At 35.3% G+C, this 15,207-nt stretch overlaps 1 protein-coding gene across 2 annotated transcripts in view; it reads right to left on the minus strand.

Annotated features, from left to right (window-relative positions):
* The window catches only part of lama (phospholipase B domain containing lamina ancestor), a 111,021-nt gene that overhangs the window by 50,017 nt on the left and 45,797 nt on the right, over nucleotides 1-15,207 (minus strand). The window contains exon 1 of one of the 2 annotated variants that reach the window (XM_073987546.1): nucleotides 13,457-14,128. The exons of the other annotated variant lie outside the window; for it this stretch is intronic. The gene's annotated coding sequence lies outside the window, so the exon portion shown is untranslated. Of the gene's footprint in view, nucleotides 1-13,456; nucleotides 14,129-15,207 lie in introns of those variants that run through there. 2 annotated transcript variants of the gene reach the window in all.

A 15,207-nucleotide genomic window follows, 5' to 3' on the forward strand; every position in this document is an offset into this window, starting at 1 on the left:
CTTAAGTATTTTTAGCAATATAGAAAAACCACGGGACTTATAGAGACTAAATGCATTTCTGAAAAAAAGATAGGGATTCTGTTACTTTGCTTCCATTGCGGTGGTAATGCCTAAAGACATTGCATCACTTCAAGAACCCCAAATGTTGATGTAAAAAATACGATATGCGGCAGAAAATATGCAGTAAAATTACATATTTCTTTAATGGTACAGAATCGCTGTGGGATTGAGACCACTTGATAACGCCTAAGGGCTGTATTCAATAATATACTTGAATGCTGCTTCATGTATTAAGATATACTTTAGGGTAATGTCTTCAAGACTTTTTTTATACCCTCCACCACAATATGGAGGGTATAAATACTTAGTTATCTAAATATTCGTCGGAGACCCTATAAAGTATATACCTTAGGGTTATGACTTTTTTGCAACCTCGTATCCCCGTACCATATTTTGATGACTTTTTACCTAATATTAGATAAAATCTTAATTATAAGATTCGATAAAATAAGCTCACGCACAAAGTCATTTGAAAATTTTTCTACATGAGCTTTTTTGAAAAACTTTTGAGCTTTGGAGCCACACGACATAGCCAAAATGGCATAACTTTTTGTTTTCCACTGAATAATATATCATATCTTATCATTGCATATATATCATTATACCCTACACCACTATATGGGGAGGGTATTATAAGTTGGTTTTGGCCAAAAAGTTTGTAACGAATGGAAATAATGGTCGTAGACCCATACTTATATATACCAAAATCAATGTCTCGACGAGCTGAGTCGATCTTGCTTGTGTATGTTTGTCCGTCCGTCTGTCCATCTAAACCTTGCAATCACGCTACAGGTCCCAATTTTGATCGGATCGTAACCAAATTTTGGTTGTTGATGAGGGTCCCGGAGGGGAAGAATCCTATTGATTTTGGTGATGGTCGGATTGTATTCAGGGGTCGGAATGGGCAAAAAAAGTCAACGTTTTATTTCAAAGAAAACGTCAACGTTTTATTTCAAAGCGCATATATCCGCATCTATAAGGGGTATATCAAAAGCAACTCCTGCTAATGAAAGTAGAAAATATCACCTTTACAACGATGTATAGTAGGTCAAACAACGAAGATATAGCAATAGTCGCTATTCGCCCAACTTTTCATATTTGCGATGTTAATTATAATGACGAATATCACAGCTTTGGATGGGGAGCTTCCAAAAGCAAAGCCTGACTATAAAAGTAGAATATCCCACCTTTACAATGATGCAAAGTAGGTTGGCGTAGGTGGACAATTAACGGAGATATAGCAATAGTCGGTAATACATCCCATTTTTAATTTTTTTTCAAAATCGCGCTGCAAGTCGCAATTTTGATCAGATCATCACGAAATTTTGGGGTTTAATGGGGGTACTACAGAGGAAGAATCCTATTGATTTTGGTGATGTTATTATCCGACCACGTGTCGGAATAAGCAAAAAGCTTATGTGAGAAAAGTCAATGTTTTTTTTTATGCGAATATCCCCGCTTCTTGTAGGAGTATTCCAAAAGGAAAGCTCGTCAATGGAAGAAGAAAAGATCTCCTTCACATTGATGCAAAGTATGTTGGCGTAAGTGGGCAAGGAACCGTGATATCGCAAAAGTCAGTAACATATCCAATTTTTCCATTTTTTTAATCCCGCTACAGGTTGGAATTTTGATCGGTAGATGGGGGCCCCACAGAAGAAGAAGCCTTTTGATTTTGGTGATAGTCGGATAATATTTAGGAGTCGGAATGGGGAAAATTCATGTGGAGACAAATTCAAGTTTTATTTTTTGTGAATATATCGGCTTCTACTAGTAGGGGTATTCCAACGGCATTGGTGTAAAGTAGGTTGGCGTAGGTGGTCAAACAAGGGAGATACCACAATAGTCGCTAATGCATCCAATTCTTCCATTTTTTGCAATCACGCTACAGGTCGTAATTTTGATCGGATGGTCACGAAATTTTGGTTGCTTATGAGGGTCCCAGAGAGAAAGAGGCATATTATGTTTGGTGGTAGTCGGATTATATTCCCTAAATGAAATGTTTACCAGTGAAAAGCTTATGCACAGGGGTAGTGGTGAAGGGTATCAATGGTCGGCCCCGTCCCGACTATAGCCTTTGCACACTTGTTATACCCTCCACCATAGGATGGGGGTATATTAAGTTTGTCACTACGTTTGTAACTACTCGAAATAATCATTGTAGACCCCACAAAGTATATATATTCTTGATCAGCATGCAATTCTACATCGATATAGCCATGTCCGTCCGTCTGTCCGTCTGTGGAAATCACTCTAGCGTCCGAACGGACTGACGTAGGTGGATGAAATTTTGGGAAAATCTATTATTTGTACGTAGGACTTTTGGTATTTAAAGCGGGCTATGTAGGTCCACGCTTTTGTATAGCCCCCATACAAAATGGCGCGTGACGCGTCGTCGTTTTAAGGAATTTTTAAGATATGCGTCCCATTTTACCACCGAATTGGTTGTAATTTGGTATTTTGTGTCTCCAGAGGCCAAAAAATATTCCTACCAAAGTTGGTTTATGTAGGTCCACGTTTTGGTATAGCCCCCATACAACGCCCCTTATAAAGTACGCGTCATTTTAATATATTTTGAATGTATTAGTCCCATTTGACAACAGAATCGGTTGCAACTTTGTATTTTGTGTTTCCAGAGGCTAAGAAACATTTTTACCATAAAATGTTATATAGGTCCACGTTTTGATATAGCCCCCATAGGACGATATCTCCCGATTTTCGGTATTTTGAAGGTTTTGGCCTCATTATCACACCGATATGGCTGTAATTTGGTATTTAGTCTTCGTTGGGGGTATAAAACTTCCACCCCAGAAATGTGTAGGTATAGGTCCGCGCCATCATATAGCCCCCATAGAACGGTAATTTCCGATTTTCGGTATTTTGAAGGTTATGGCCACACTAATCTACCGAAATGGCTGAAATTTGTGGTGGAGGGTATAAAAAGTTCGGCCCGACCGAACTTAACGCTTTTCCCACTTGTTTTATATCATATATAATATTATTTCATATATCATATCAATTAAATATTTAAATGGAATAAAAACAAGTAAAAAAGTATCAGTCGGATTTGCCGACAGAGATATACCCTCAGCCTATGCGAATTGAAACTTTCATCTACGGTCAGATCGAATGTATTTATGGTATTTTCATTACTTTGTGGCCTTTTTTGGACATTTTGATATTTTCGTACTGAAGGTATGACAAAATATGAGGAAGGCCAAATTTTGAACCAAATCGGTTAGTTTGAGAGTTATCGTGCTCTCCGGCCACTACATATGGTGCCATCGGGTTATTTACACCTATCGGGCTGTTTTCTGAAGAAGTATGGACTTTCCCCTGAAAAAACTTTTACCGTCACAATTGAGGCAGCCAATGCAAGTTACTTCAAAAAATCAAAGTGATTCGATAGCAGGTCTTAAAGTGAACTTATCCGTATTTTTGTGTGGTTGGTACCCGAAGGAGTGGACAAACATAGTCCATATTCGAAGCTGATCTATATCTGGTAGATATATTAGAATATGTAAAGTATGGGTCAAATCGGTCACTCCCTTCAAGAGTTACCGTGCGAACAATTTTTCCGAACATTTTTTTTAAATTTTGTGGGGAGGTACCTGAAGGCGTGGACGTATATGGCTTATGTTCGAACTTAAACTATGGTTGTACAAAATATTACGAAGGCCAAATTTGGACCAAATCGGTTCATCCGTTGGAGAGTTATCGTGCACACCAGCCAGACAGACAGACAGACGGACGGACATTGCTAAATCGACTCCAAATTGTCTGAAACAGATTTCGTCCAAACATACTTGGGGTCTAAAACCATTATTTCAATGAGGCACATTTAGCCCGTATGAAAGTGTATATACCCTCGTTAGCATAAATGCTGAGGGTATAATTATTATAGTCGATAATAGGCAAAAGGTCCTTCATAAGTGCAACAGGAAATACTTTTTTGAGATTATTTCATTTCATAGTATTAAAAAAAAATCCCTGAATTTTGGTATTTAATCCTCACTGGAAATACGAAACTTTTCCCCAAGAATCTGTCGGTGCAAATCCACGTTTTGATATAACTCCCATAATCTTCAATGGGGATACAAAATTTTTATGGAGAATAATGTCAATGCAGAACGACGTTTTCATATAAGCCCCGTAGGTCTGTTCTTCCCGAGTTTCGGTGTTTTTGTTTTTGCCACATTATCGAACTGAAATAGTTGAAATTTGGTATTTAGTCTACGTTGGTGGATAAAAAATATTCCCGTAGATATAAATGGTACCGCTCGATGTTCCATATTTTCAAGCATATACCCCTATTATCCAACGGAATTAGCTGCAATTTTGTATTTAGTCTTTGGTGAAGATAAAAAACTATTTCTGCAGAGAATTGTAATCATAGAAAGGACCACCTTTGGATATACCCCCGTAGAATGGTACCTACCGATTTTCGGTATTTTGAAAGTTATAGTCGCATTATTCAACCGAAATGACTTAATTTGGTTTTTAGTCTCCATTGGAGCTATAAAATATTTTTGCATAGAATTGTCGTTATAGGTCCACATTTTCATATGTCCCAGAAAATTGGAGGTAGAGGTCCAAAATTTGGAAAGTGAATGGCCAGATGCAGGTCCGCGTTTTGATATAGCCCCCCATAGAATGGTACCGCTCGATGTTCGATATTTTTTATATTTTTCATTTGTATCTAGTCTAGGTAAAAACCCATTTCTACAGAAAATTGTAGGCCTAGAATGGTACCTTTCGTATTTGGGAAGTATGGGTATTTTAAGGATATAGCCACATTATCCAACCGAAATAGCTGAAACTTGGTATTTATGGGCCGATTCCGTATAGCGAGGCGAGCCGTGTCGCGTTGCCAAATGCAATTTTTAGATTCCGTACGGCAATATTCGCATGACGCCGTCAAATTTTGTCGCCGGAAAATGAACATTACGGCGACAAAATTTGACAAATTAGCTGCCGCCGTTCATTTTTACTAACGAATAAAAATAAAATAAAAAAAAAAAAAGTAACTTGTTATCGACGATTATTTTCTATCGCTGTACGTAGTGCATTTTTTAAATTTTGTCACAGAGACGATAGACGACGCGACATGACTCGCCTCGCTGTACGGAATCGGCCCATTAGTCTCCGTTGGAGCTATAAATTATTATTGTGCACAGATTTGTCGGTACACGCAGAAAAAAAGGTTAGAAATATGTTTGGATCCAAACATATATTTGTTTGGGATTGATTGCATGTTTGGATACAAACATAATTTGTAACATATTCAATTTTATATGTTTGGGTACCAACATATTTTTTATGTTAGAACATATTTTTTATGGGTGGAGAGGATTTTGGTCAAAGATAGTAACAGCAGGGCTCTCGCGACTGCGGAATGCTGGTTTATAATAAAGAGCTGTGTCCATGGTGTAATAGGAGACGCAGACGTTTTGTGATGTGTATGCGTTAAACACGTGTGTTTCGTGCTTTGTTGTTGTTAAACAACGTAGCAAGCGAAGAGGAAAAGAAAAAAATGGTATTAATTATGTTGGTCTTTTTTCATCAGTGTTCTAGAGAACATCGTTGAGTAAAGACGGTAAAGTTTATGTCCAATACATTTTATAATTGAATCAATCGATTAGTTATCAATGAGAGCCAGCCGTACCTAAAATTTTCTGAGCGACACTTTTGCAGAACATTTCGAAGCTGAAAAACGTCATCTTGTGATACTTTTATAGCGGCTCTTAAAATAAAGGACGAAAAGGACGTTGAAGGAAGCGAGTTAGAAGGTCGAAGTACTCTACGAAAATAATCCTCATTCGATTTGACTGAAGACATGTCATCTCAAAAATAAGCTAAAGCAACAGTGAACAAAGATATAACGCTAATTCCTGATGGCTTACAGGGTCTCTAGCAACAACTTCATCACGCCATAACGCGGAAGTTCAACTCACGGCGGATCTGTCCTTTGAGATTCTTAATATACCCACCAAGGGCTTTCATATCCAAAAGGAACTATCTCTGCCCCAAAATTTGTGTTCACAGTGTTATTTATTGGCTGCCTTCCTTTTTTGTTTCCTATCTAAATCGAATCTCATCAATTGTTTCTTTATAGAATTTCTTTATTTTCCTATTCTTTAAAAATGTTGCAGATTAAATAATAAATGCCTTTGTTTTTCGTTAATACATAATAATATAAATCTTATAGACTGTGTGTATTTACAGATCAGTGTATTTGGCCACATTCGAATTTATTTCAAATCGAAAACGAAAACTGAATGAAATGCATTTATGTAATAATGTTATTGTAAAAAGAAAAGATTTAAACAATAGTCATGTTTTTATTTGCAATCGTTTATTTGAATTATATTTAATTATAATAAAAAACTGTATACAAAATTGAATAGAAAAGAAATGAGAAAAGAAACACTATTGGTCTGTTTCAGAACTGCAGGAATCTACTAAGTTTTACTATTTTTTCCGATAACATAAAGGAATAAATTTTATCGTTGTAAATAATAGTAGCTTCTTGCAGGTTCTGGAACAGAGCATATGTGTAAATTATGATAAATATTTGGCCTGTTCCAGAACTGCAAGAATCTACTAATTTTTACTGTTTTTTTCGATAACATAAAGGGAAAAAATGTTATCGTAGTATAAATTAGTAGCTCCCTGCAGGTTATGAAACAGACATTATTGCTCCGTTCCAGAACCTGCAAGAAGCTACTACTTTTTACTACGATAACATTTTTTCCTTTATGTTATCGAAAAAAATATTAAAAATTAGTAGCTCCCTGCATGTTATGGAACAGACATATTATTTAGAATCACTATAGGTCCGCTCGATAACCCAACAATTTGTAAGAACTGTTACAAAATACTGTGCGATAACAAACTTGTTCAGTAAAAGGAAACTAAGAAGTACTTGGGAAGTTATCGAACAGACCTAATGTTTATACGTTATTTATACTTACTGATTTTATTGTATGGAAAATTTATGAATTGCCAATTAAAAAATGAACGAACAATAGAAGATTGAATTAAATTTGCATTTAAAAAATGCTAAACAAAAAAAATTCCATTGCGTTTTTTAAATGTCTCTATCGGCTTCGTGATCTCATTTCAGAATCAATTAAAATTGTTGAGATAAAATTAAAAAAGGAAAACAACCAATATATACTGTGATGAACATAGACAGGCAGGTGAAATTACAATTTTCACAATATTATTAGGCTTGAAGCAACACATGAGTAACAAATGAATGAAAAGATTTTACGCAACCTGTTCCCGGTTTCAAGCATCACAATAAAGGAATAACTAGAATTACAAGGTTTTGCATGTGTTTACACTTTACAAAAGGGTATTTGTCGTCAAAGCGCATGCATGATCCACTTCTCCACTTAATCCGAACAGCTTCCTTGTATATGGCCTTGTGCATTCGTGACTAATATGGGGTTTGGATTTCAGTGCTATCAGCGTAAAGCTTTGAGATTATAAAAAAGAGTCTTGAGACTGCTATGTCACCCTCCCAAGGACTATCTATACTCTACTAATTATAACAGATATTTTGTTCATTGTTTTTTCAGGTAGATAGGTAGGACTGTAGCCTTTAAGAACCGTTTTTATAAATTATTTCCAAAAATTTTCCATACAGTGTCCTTCATCAATTAGAACTTTTTTACACAAATGGAAATTTTTGTTAAATATATAAGTTTTATGAAACAAATTTTTGAAAAAAAATTTAAATTTTTAAAAACATTTTGTTTAATTATTTTTATGGTTTGTTTATTGGTGATTGACCTTTTAAAATATAGAAACATATGAAAAGCTCAAAAACACTCATATTTTGATACAAAATACGAAAAAACCCTACAAATGGAATTCTCGAATTACAAATAAAATGTTACGAATTACAAATAGAATAATCGAATTACAAATGAAAAAAGGTGTATTTATTCTTAGAGATAGGAAATGGGTAAATACCCATTAAAATGGGTAAATTGGGTACAAATGGGTAAATACAGAGGTATTTACCCAATATGTGGGTATAAACCAGGGTTTCGGAGTCGAGGTATTTTTGGCTCCACTCCGACTCCAGGCGAGTTTTTTTCAAGACTCCGGCTCCGACTCCGACTCCGGGTCGACTCCGAAAGTGAATTCCTATACCACTAAAAATTAATAAAATGTGCCCAAAATTTTAAATTTTTCCTATAATTTGGCCTATATAGGCTAATGTGTTAGTTTTTTTTCATTACATATTCATTAGAAGCATTCGTTCGAATACATTAGAATATATCAATATTGTTGCTGCCGAATTTTACATTGAAAAATAGCAAAGTTAGAAAGCTTTTGTCGGTTTTCCTTTTTGTTTGCACGAGTATATTCTAGATGGAACAAATCTTTAAGCTTTCAAAATATGTGAAATGAAGGAGTAATACAAATCATAAGGACTACATGCAATAAAAATTATTAGCAATTCATGACCAAGTTTCAAACAGGATGTAAGCCAGTTTGTAAAGGTCCAATCTTAATTCGATTGTGATAGGAAAATGTAAAGAATCAATTGGATCAACAAAATAGGGATGAATAGACTACACCTCAGAGGATAGTAAGTGTCCTGTGAATTGTCCTTTAACTTAGTATAATATACCGTTTGCATATATGTTTTCTTATGCATTTCTTTTAAAAAAAATAATGATTTGAAAAATGTTATTGTTCCAAATTTAATGTTATATTAATATAACGCGGAAAAATTTGGCCCGGAGTCGGAGTCGAGTTATTTTTTTCGACTCAGACTCCGACTCCAGCAAAATTGCTCGACTCCGACTCGTAGACTCCGACTCCGAAACCCTGGTATAAACTACATAAACAAATATCATCTAATAAGATGCGAAAACGCAGTGTTTTAGCAAATTTAAAAAAATTACTTCTTTTGGATACGGGACAAGTTAAAATATGACCAATTTTGGTAAATCTCTCATATATGGGAAATTTGTTGTCCTTGCAGAAAAACATAAATGCTGGATCGAGATCCAAATTATATCATATATCAGGTGGATTAACCCACGATTTCAGTGAATAATCTTAAAATAAAGTCCCCCTCGACAAAGCTAAAATTTTTGCATTCTTCTTTAACTTCTTCGCGCAAGCAACTCCATCGACCGATTTTGACATAAAAAAAGTTTAGTCCGCGTGGTTAAACCGCTTTTCCGGTATTCTTTTTGATTTTCAGTCTGACAAAAAACAAAATTTTGATTTTAAAATACAGTTTTATTTAGCAAAACAAGTAAGAAAAGCGTTAAGTTCGGTCGGGCCGAACTTTTTATACCCTCCACCACAAATTTCAGCCGTTTCGGTGGATTAATGTGGCCACTACCTTCAAAATACCGAAATTCGGAAGGTACCGTTCTATGGGGGCTATATGATGGCGTGGACCTATACCTACAAATTTCTGGGGTAAAGTTTTATACGCCTAAAGAAGACTAAATACCAAATTTCAGCCATATCGGTGTGATAATGAGGCTAAAACGTTCAAAATATCGAAAATCGGGAGATTTGTATTATGGGGGCTATATCAACACGTGGACCTATATAATCATTTTATGGTAGAAATGTTTCTTAGCCTCTGGAAACACAAAATACAAAGTTGCAACCGATTCTTTGGTCAAATGGGTCTAATACATTCAAAATATATTAAAATGACGCGTACTTTATAAGGGGTCTTATGTGGGGACTATACCAAAACGTGGACCTATATAACCCAACTTTGGTAAGAATGTTTTCTGGCCTCTGAAGACACAAAATACCAAATTACAACCAATTCTGTGGTCAAATGGGTCTAATACATTCAAAATATGTTAAAATGACGCGTACTTTATATGGGGCCTTATATGGGGGCTATACCAAAACGTGGACCTATATAACCCAACTTTGGTAGAAATATTTTTTGGCCTCTGGAGACACAAAGTACCAAATTACAACCAATTCGGTGGTAAAATGGGCCAAATATCTTAAAAATTCCTTAAGACGACGCGTACTTTATATGGGGCCTTATATGGGGGCTATATCAAAACGTGGACCTATATAACCCAACTTTGGTAGGAATATTGTTTGGCCTCTGGAGACACAAAGTACCAAATTACAACCAATTCGGTGGTAAAATGGGCCAAATATCTTAAAAATTCCTTAAAACGACGACGCGTCACGCGTCATTTTGTATGGGGGCTATACGAAAGCGTGGACCTACATAGCCCGCTTTCAATACCAAAAGTCCTACGTAAATATAACATATTTTCCCAAAATTTCATCAACCTACGTCAATCCGTTCGGACGCTGTGATTTCCACAGACGGACAGACAGACAGACGGACGGACATGGCTATATCGATGTAGAATTGCACGCTGATCAAGAATATATATACTTTGTGGGGTCTACAATGATTATTTCGAGTAGTTACAAACGTAGTGACAAACTTAATATACCCCCATCCTATGGTGGAGGGTATAATAAACACCCAAAAAATAAATTTATCCGGTATTTACCTGGTATTTACACATGTTTTGGGTAAATACCGGGTAGAATCCCATCTATAGTTATTCTATGCCACTGGAAGTTGAAAAATAAGCCTATAAGCTAAAAAAAGTATTTTCTATTTTTAGAACAAGTGAGGTGGAATTTGTTTTCAATTTCAATACACTTCATATTTATACCCTCCACCATAATATGGAGGGTATAATTAAATTTGTCATTCCGTTTGTAACACATCGAAATATTCGTCGGAGACCCTATAAAGTATATATATTCTTGATCACGGTAAAATTCTATGTCGATTTAACCATGTCCGTCTGTCCGTCCGTCCGTCTGTCTGTTGAAATCAAGATAGAGCTCGCAATTTTAAAGATAGAGAGCCAATATTTGATGCAGAAGTTTTCATTACTGAAATATTGAAAATGGGCTATATGGGTCCACGTTTTGATATAGCCCCCAAAGGACGGTACCACCCGTTTTTCGGTATTTTGAAGGTATTACTTTCATTATCACACCGAAATGGCTGAAATTTGGAACTTAGTCTTCTTTAAGGGTATAAAACTTTACCCCAGAATTTTGTCGGTATCGGTCCACGCCTTCATATAGCTCCCATAGAACGGTACCTTCCGATTTTCGGTATTTTGAAGGTTTTAGATTCATTATCACACCGAAATGGCTGAAATTCGGTACTTAGTCTTCGTTGGGGGTATTTAACTTTCTGCCAAAATTTTGTCGGTATCGGGCCATGCCTTCATATAGCCCCCATAGAACGGTACCTCCCGATTTTCGGTATTTTGAAGGTTTTAGATTCATTATCACACCGATATGGCTGAAATTTGATACTTAGTCTACGTTGGGGGTATAAAATTTTCCTCCAGAATTTTGTCGGTATCGGTCCATGCCTTCATATAGCCCCCATAGAACGGTACCTCCCGATTTTCGGTATTTTGAACGTGGTGGCCTCAATATTCCACCGAAATGGCTGAAGTTTGGTATGTATATAGCCTTTGTTGGGGGTATACAACTTCCCCCTATAAATTTGTCGGTATAGGTCCACGCCTTCATGTAGACCCCATAGAACGGTACCTCCCAATTTTCGGTATTTTGAAGGTTGTGGGCTCAACTTTCCTCCGAAATGGCTGAAATTTGGTATTTACACATCGTTTGGGGGTTTTAAACTTTCCTCTTTAAATTTGCCGTATAGGTCCACGCCTTCATATAGCCTCCATGGAAAGGTACCTCCCGATTTTCGGTATTTTGAAGATTGTGGCTTCAATATTCCACCAAAATGGCTGAAATTTGGTATTGAATTTTCTTTGAGTCTAAAAACTTTCCGTCAGATATTTGTCGGTATAAATCGACGTTTTGAAATACCCCCGATAGAACGTTGCTTCACATTGTTTTACCGAAATTGCTGAAATTTTGTATTACAACTCGTGGTGAAGGTTATAACAAGTTCTGCCGCTGTTCTTACTTTTTTTTTATTTTATTTCGTTCTTTGCTGGAACTTCTGATTTGTAGCAGAACATACTACACACTAGGCCACGCATACGAACATTAAGGATTGTTTAAACGCTTACATGTGCTTACATTTCTTTGCGTTTACTGTTCTTATTTGGTAACAAACCCGGCCGCCGGTGAGCGATGAACACACAATCCTCTGATTTGTAGTCGGACACCCAAGCTCGGTGCCACCGTACTCATAACTTAGTAAGGAGTAATATAAGTAGTTATTTTTGTTTACATTACTTTTGTAAGGGGTTGCATAATGACAAACGTGTCCAAACTGTTAAAAACTCAAGGAAATTTTAAAGGTTTGTTATTTACGGACCTGAACAGGAAAGAATGATCTAAAATAATCAAATTTTGAGCTTGAAGAATCGTTCCTAGAATCTTCATTTGTTCTAGAAACTTGTTTGTTGAAATATAATGTACATTTTTGTAGTAGACTGTATCCTTAATTTATGGGCGGTTGCATATCTTTGGACCAGAGTCGGAGAAAAAAGTATAAAAATTGGATATTTTCAAAATATTTTTGCTATTTTTACCATTAAGAACCTTTCATAGACATTTCGCATATTCCAGAAAATTGTTTATTGAAGCCTTTACTACACTATTGTGGTTGATTGTTTTCTTGAATTTTGAATCAATGAGGAAGAATCCTAGAAGAGAGGATAAAAATCGCAATTGTTTTGCTATTTTGACCATTAAGATCCGTTTGTATATTCTAGAAAGATGTTTATTGAGATCTGAAGTACATTTTTGTAGTTGGCTGTTTGCTTCAAATTTGATCGGTTTGAAAGCTGTATAACAAAACTTGAGAAAAATTTTAAAAGAAATTTGACCATGGCGATTTTGACATTGCAGATGAAGTTTGATAGGTTATATGTGTTCAAAATTGTTGTTCCTTAAGAAAAGAGCTACAACTTTGCCTCTGAGATAAATTCAAATTTCCTAACGGTTTGGAAGATATAGTCCTGACTAAATGACCCCGCGAAAGTTGATGAGATAGGGAAAAACGGTGAGACACGTGTCTTCTCATGTTTGGTGTTCTATCACACTGTGGTGTCAGAATATGGTTAATAAAACATGACTCAAAAAAATACATACAGTGTTATAAATAGTAAACTTGATGTATTAAGAAGAACTTATAATAAATATTTCCCACTCCACACTCCAGACTCGATGATTTCGTTCGTATTGACTTTCCTAGACATACCACTGACACATTCCATAGCACATTAAACTTATCAGATTTTTTGCGTAATAAATGAACTAAAATTTCCACTTATTGCTTTTAATTTAATTTTATGCAAATTAAATTTAAATTAAATGCTTGTTTTTTGTTGTTTCTGTTTTAATTAAGACATACCTTTCATAATGGGATTAAAATGCAAATGAAATAATGCACACAAATATTGAATAAATTTGTTTTGTTTGTATAAATTTTCTCCTTCTCACAGATTACAATAATTCCGGTCAATTAATATTAGTTTTATTGAATTTATAACGGCGATAGATATGGTTGTTAATCAAATTAATTGATGTATTAATTTATAGCGAATATCTCGCGAGCGAGAAATATAAAAATTTATTATTAATTTTTTTAATTTCAAATAACAATGACAAATATTTGTTTGATTTAAAATTTTTCACAGGTTTTTATATTTATTTCAATAATTTAAATGGAGCTTTGCCTATATTCATAATAACGTATTTGTAATTCGTTTATTTTTTATTTACACTTTTCTGTTTGCGTTATTTTGTTGGCACTTCTTTCCGTCTGTAGGTGCCTTTATTTGGCAAAAAATGTATTTTGTTTTTTCTTTTGTTTCACTTAAATAGTTTGCAATGAACCGCACATTGAGAAAATCCCCGGCATACTAAATTTTAAATACCGTTCAAGCAAAGTTCCTTCCTGGCAAAATGTTTTGATTCGCCAAATATTGGCTACTGGGTGGGATTTTCTCAATGTTCTTCGCTCTTTTAAAACAAAGAACAATTTAATCGATCCCACACACGACGATCTCTCATTTAAATGTTTGCCGAATATTAGATGGTAGTACTTCGGCAATGGACCACACATTTGGAGAGCATTTTGTGGCCCACGACATGTGAACATTTCTCAGGGGGTTTTCCTTCTCTAGCTGCAGCATGTCGAGAAGGAAAACATGTTTGCTTGGCACCTTTAGCATTTGTTTGTTTATATTGAACTTGACCATTCTCATCTCATTCCCAGATGATCTCTTTTTTTTGTTGAGAAATTGGTGGCAAGTGTTTTCTTTGAAATCACTTTTATCACACGTTTCTTTTAAATTAAAGAAAATTATTAGAAAATCGCATTTGAATTTTTTTTATTGGGAATCGTACTTTTTTGTTTCCCCTTTAAATAAAATGTTGTCATTAATTGTTTATTACGCATATTTGCAGGTGTTTTGGTGGGGATGGGAATTTGCGGTTCTTTTATTATTGGGAATTGTTGAAAATTTTATTTTCTTTTTTCACTGATTGATTATTTAGTTTTAAAGGATGGTACTGCTTTGGCATGATAGAACAGTATCAAGAGGGAGAAGTTATAAAAACTTTCTGATAAGAAACTGGCTATGGTAACAGTTTGTCTTTTTATACCCTCAGCCTTAAGGCTGTAGAGGCTATATACTAGGGTTATGACTTTTTTAGAACATCGTATCCCTGTATCAAATTTTGATGTGCTTTTACCAAATTGGTTTGTGCGTGACTTTTTTAATACTTAAATAGAATAATCGTTATTTTAGTAATTAATAGGAAAACGTTTTCTCTTTCTTGCTACAGGAAATCGTTTTTAAGAAAAAGATCAAAAAGTCATAACCCTAGTATATACACTTTGACACAACCAAAATTGGGTATCATCGAAATAATGGCATTAGGCCCCTAATAGGTTTGGACGAAATACGTTTAAGACAATTTGGAGTCGGTCGGTCTTACTGGCTGGAGCGCACGATAACTCCGATTTCTTTCAAAATTTGGTCTTGGTAATATTTTGTCCAATCTTAGAAAAAGTTCGAAGATATGGCCTCCAAGATATCCCTCACAAAATTTTGAAATTGTTCGCAGGTTCGAATATGAACTATATCTGTTCCCACA

The sequence above is a fragment of the Musca autumnalis genome, unplaced genomic scaffold (genome assembly GCF_047663935.1).
Source record: "Musca autumnalis isolate F117 unplaced genomic scaffold, ASM4766393v1 scaffold_4, whole genome shotgun sequence".
Taxonomy (NCBI): Eukaryota; Metazoa; Arthropoda; class Insecta; order Diptera; family Muscidae; genus Musca; species Musca autumnalis.